This window comes from Labeo rohita, chromosome 3 (assembly GCF_022985175.1).
Source record: "Labeo rohita strain BAU-BD-2019 chromosome 3, IGBB_LRoh.1.0, whole genome shotgun sequence".
Lineage (NCBI taxonomy): Eukaryota > Metazoa > Chordata > Actinopteri > Cypriniformes > Cyprinidae > Labeo > Labeo rohita.
Window position 1 is genome coordinate 30,740,767 of NC_066871.1, and position 5,017 is coordinate 30,745,783.

General features: G+C 35.0%; 1 long non-coding RNA gene across 1 annotated transcript; it reads right to left on the bottom strand.

Moving 5' to 3' along the window:
- Positions 1 to 1,957: 1,957 nt before the first annotated feature.
- Positions 1,958 to 4,488, bottom strand: LOC127156281 (uncharacterized). Its single transcript, XR_007825717.1, has 4 exons — positions 4,357 to 4,488; positions 3,629 to 3,706; positions 2,905 to 2,997; positions 1,958 to 2,298 (listed from the first exon to the last, which is right to left on the bottom strand). It is a non-coding gene; the product is annotated as an uncharacterized LOC127156281 (long non-coding RNA).
- Between the last annotated feature and the right edge of the window lie 529 nt (positions 4,489 to 5,017).

Below are 5,017 nucleotides of genomic sequence, written 5' to 3' on the forward strand. Positions count from 1 at the left end.
TGATTATTGCACAGGTGTGCCTTAGGCTGGCCACAATAAAAGGACACTCTAAAATGTGCAGTTTTATCACACAGCACAATTCCACAGATGTTGCAAGTTTTGAGGGAGCATGCAATTGGCATGTAAATTTTAAAAATGTAACTAAAAATTTAACTTATTTTGTCTTCTGGAAAACATGTAAACATGTATTTGGTGTAAACATGTGGTAATAATGTGTTTGATTTATATAGCGCCTTTCCCAGATTCAAGGACGCTTTACAAAATCGGTAACATAATGGACAGTCATTTCACATAGTCACAGACAGTATTATACTTAAGAGACAAGCTGCTGCAAATTTCCTGCTGAAGTTGCGCCCGACTTCAGAAGCTTGCACAGAATGAGTTACTGAGAAAAGCGACATTAGGTTCGAAGTGAACCAATCAAAATTTGAAAGGCTGAGGAATTTTTTTTTTTTTTTGGGCTGAAGACTTCCTTCTTTTTGCTTACAGTAGAAGGCCCTATATGAGTCATATCCTACTGAGTAGTACATGGTACTACTAGCTCATATGGAAATGGTGCAAAATGCTGTCCTCCATGTTTTTTAAAATAAGATATATATGGGCAACTGACACATTATCACATTTACAAAAACAATAAAACAACAAAAATGATAACATCAGTAGGCATATACAATACAAAAACTGATCTATCTGGTCTATTTTTTATTTTAGAGAGGGTTTGGGGCACTTTTCTACTGGTCAGGCTGAGAGACCATAAACCTGGTTCAGCAGGTTTTTGTTTGTTTGTTTGTTTGTTTTTACAGGATGATCACTGTGTGATAGAGTGTGAATTTAAGAACTCAAAGCAAACATAATATTTTTTAAATTTATTTAATATATAATTACAAACTTCTAGGGCAGCAAGGAAGATATAGGCACTGATTTATATAATTTTAATATTGCTTTCAGTAATTACTTTATGTGCCAATTGTGTACATTCAAACATTTCTAAATCTAAAAAGATTTCCCTTTACAGCAGATTTAGTTCAAAAACAGCTAGTCATATATAACACAAAAATATTTTCACACCTTCAGTCAAACCCTTTGCAAACTCATACACTATTCAGAGATGACTAACTTCCTCTGACCAGATCATTGTGATCAGTGAGTAAAGCTGCAACTGGATCTTTATATTTTGCAAATGAATTGTTCAGTGTTCAGACATCAAAATAATTTGCTTACAAGAATGATTTGATCAAACATCAGTATTATGTCTCCATATGGACAAGGAATGTGAAACAATATTTATGAAAAGTAGTGGAGCAAAAAGTAAGATATTATGCTTTAACGAAGTAACATTTAAAAAGCTTGATGCTGTTTTTTTTAACTTTTTTTTTTTTTTTTTTTTTTTTTAGAAATATGCCTACTAACTGGCCTTAAATGCAGTCTTGTTGATATTTGGTATAAAAGACATGTCACAATTACAATTGTATGCTGTATACCAGCCCTACATTCTTGCTTATGATGAAATCTTTCGGACAACACTTGGCAGGGCTCCCTACTACCAATAGACAAGATTATGCTCAAATGGTGTTTTGCATGGATCAAACCAAACTCAATGTAGTTCCAGAACTCCTTGTGCCTAGATCGAGCAGAAGTGCCAGTAAATCTACCTCAGCTCTTGTTGTGATTTTGCAACAGGTCCAGGCGATGGTTATTTCAAGGGGGCCAATCCTCCATCTCTGAATTGATAAACTTGTGATGTTGTTGTTTCTCAATCTTCATTCAAGTTTTCCAAGTGGAAAATGAAGAGAATGTCCATTAGCAATGCAGCTGAACACTTTGATCTGATGTCATCATTAGTCTGTAATGATTACTGAGATTCAGACAGGACTAAAATCCCTGAGAAGCTCTGGCAATAATTACTTTACCATATAAAACTAATCCTGTCCAAATAGGGCTTTACATGGACCTACTTGAATTTAGACAAATATTCTGCCTATTTGACCTGACACAAGAAGAGTACATTGTCTTTGGTAGTTGGCGCAGAAGAGGTAGACACATTTCCTGAGGTCTGACCAGCCAACATCTCCAAAAGACGATGGGTTTGGTCTCCTGAGAATTTATAGGCACTAGGCAGTAGTGGTAAGGCACAAAGTTACACATCATATTGGGACCGCATTATTCAGTAACGGTGCCTCTGCTTTGGAGACAGCTTGAGAGGAAGTAGATCAATTTTGCCAAGTCTTTTAAATGCTTTAAATGTTGCTCCAAGAATTCTGTTGTTTGGCTGCTCATCAATTCATCAAAAATGATCATCTATATAGGAAAGATGGGAAATGTCATGATATATTATTAATAGATAATTTATAAACAAATACACTACATATGAGCTATCGTATACAATTTCATTAATTCCGTGCAGACTACATAGTGGATAACATTAATTTAGCCAATAAAATTATTTTATTAAAATATATTAATTGAAGGTTTTTGATTTTCTCAATAATAAAAACACAAATGATACGACTATACATGATTTGAAAATCTCTGTTGATGAAAATATTAATATACTGATGTCTCACAACATCTTAACATTGTTGTATTATATAAAAAAAGAACATATAGAAATAATTGATTCAAATAAACCATTCACATTTTGAGGACTGATACACTGAGTGATACACTGAATGCTAATAAACTCAACATTTTTGCCAGCAGATTAACTATGAAAATTTCTACTTGATTCATTTACTTTAGCCACCACATAAACACGCTATTAAATTTTTGATTTAAAGAGACTTGTTATAAATCCAATTGCTTAAAAAACCACATACACAAACAAAATAGCAGGTATTTATTATATGCTGTTTTACATGAGCTTAGGTTTTCAAATGTACTGTTTAATACTTTATTTAGTCTTACCTCAGTGATGAAAACAACTTGGGCTGCACCATGGACGGACGGAGCTATGGCCATTAAAAAATGGTGATATTTCTTCCTCTGAAAGTTTTATTTCTGGTAAAACATTACACACAAAAGTTTTTTTTATATTATTATTATTATAAATATAACACTTTACACTATACTACACATTAAATATTAATGTAATATTTAAATTATTACTTTTTTCATATGTGACCCTGGACCACAAAACCAGTCATAAGGGTACATTTTTCTAAATTGAGATTGATCCATCATAAATAATAAATATTTAATAAAGATAAAGATGAATAAAGCTGAATAAATAAGCTTTCCACTGATGTATGGTTTGTTAGGACAATATTTGGTCGAGATACAGGTATTTGAAAATCTGTAATCTGAGTGTGCAAAAAAAATCTAAATGTTGAGAAAATTGCCTTAAAGTTGTCCAAATAAAGTTCTTAGCAATGCATATTACTAAACAAAGTAGATATATTTACGGTAGGAAATATACAAAATCTAATTTTTAATAATATAATATCGTAATTTTTTGCCATAAAAGAGAAATCTATAATTTTCACCCAAACAATGTATTTTTAGCTATTGCTACAAATTACCTGTGATAGCTTACTTAAGACTGATTTTGTGGTCCAGGGTCACATTTACATTCTACTGGTTATTATGAATTGTTACTTAATGATATTGTGTAAACCCTTCAGATACACACCATTGTCATCATGTCCATGGCAGCACAGAAGTCTCCAGACTCTTCTCAGAGGCCTCCACAGACACTCAAATATCCCACCTGAAAAATAAATGTAAGAAAAATCAAGATATTTCCATGTAGGTGAACCCCTAGTGGAATTCACGACATCTGGCATGGTATGGGCGTGCGCTGAAGTCTGCAACTGTCGGTGTTGCATGGTGCTAGTGTAAGTTACCTCAACGAAGTTATTCACATTCCTTACTAACTAGTGGATTTTTGTTATTAAACATTTCTAAAGACACACCGAACTACAAACTGGACCCAAACCAGGATATAACTTCGCATTTCTGATTAGACGTAGCTCAAATTGTTCGCTAATGTCCACAAACTACATCTGTTTCAGTTTTATTTTGCATTTACTAATTTGAAATCACATAAATACCAAGATATGTACAGTGGAATACAGCTGGACGCGAGTAGACTCGTGTGACTGCCGCGTTCGTTCACCGACGTCACTTCTTAGTCATTCCAATTCCGATTTAGAACGTTCAAAGGAAGAAAAGCAGCTAAAAACGCGACAAAATGTTTGTTAGCGTCTGTCTGCGTCTATCGGTGCAGTGTGAATTGACTCACTTTAAGTACTAAACGGGACAGGTTAAAGTGATGCGAGATTGATGAGTGCGCACACGCGCCGGTGTTTATAAACATGCCGTCTTAAAAACGCAGCTTAAGTTTAAACACTTCCTTACCTCTGATGTTGGTTTCCATATCATTAGTCCTTGCTGTTGCGGTCAACTTGTTCAGGTATTCTTTATAAACTTGGGTAGCAGGAAAAGTCCCAACTTGACAATAGGTCAGTCGGTGTACCTGATCCACTTGCGGGCTGTCACACACTTCGAAGGTGGGCGGGGTCTCCTAACGCAAGCGTTTTAGTAAATTGAACGGCGTTTCTTGCATAAAATTGAATTAATCTTACATAACATTGACACACATACGAAATATAAAGTTATATAATATGCTATATAAATAAATACGATTTCAAATATTTAATGCAGGTCTTTTTGGCACTGTCTTAACGCAACCAGCCCTGACAGAGGCTCTGTCTGGAGTTATAGTTGGATCTTAAGGGTGCGAGATCTCCGTGAGAGGGTTAGAAGTTCCTCTCTCTGACTGAGATACATGCGGAAACCCCCTGCGTGTCGTACCAGCGCGGCGTGTGGGAATGTTTATCTGCATCCCTTTGTTTTGTGCGATATGGGGCCGCGATATGATCCCAGCAAACACAAAACGTTTTTGCACAACTTTGTACATGGTTGTATTCTCATGGTCACAGATAGACTGGTCATATAAGGAAAAATTGAGCCACATATAGCATGTTACGTTGAATAATTACAGACCCCGATCCAATGT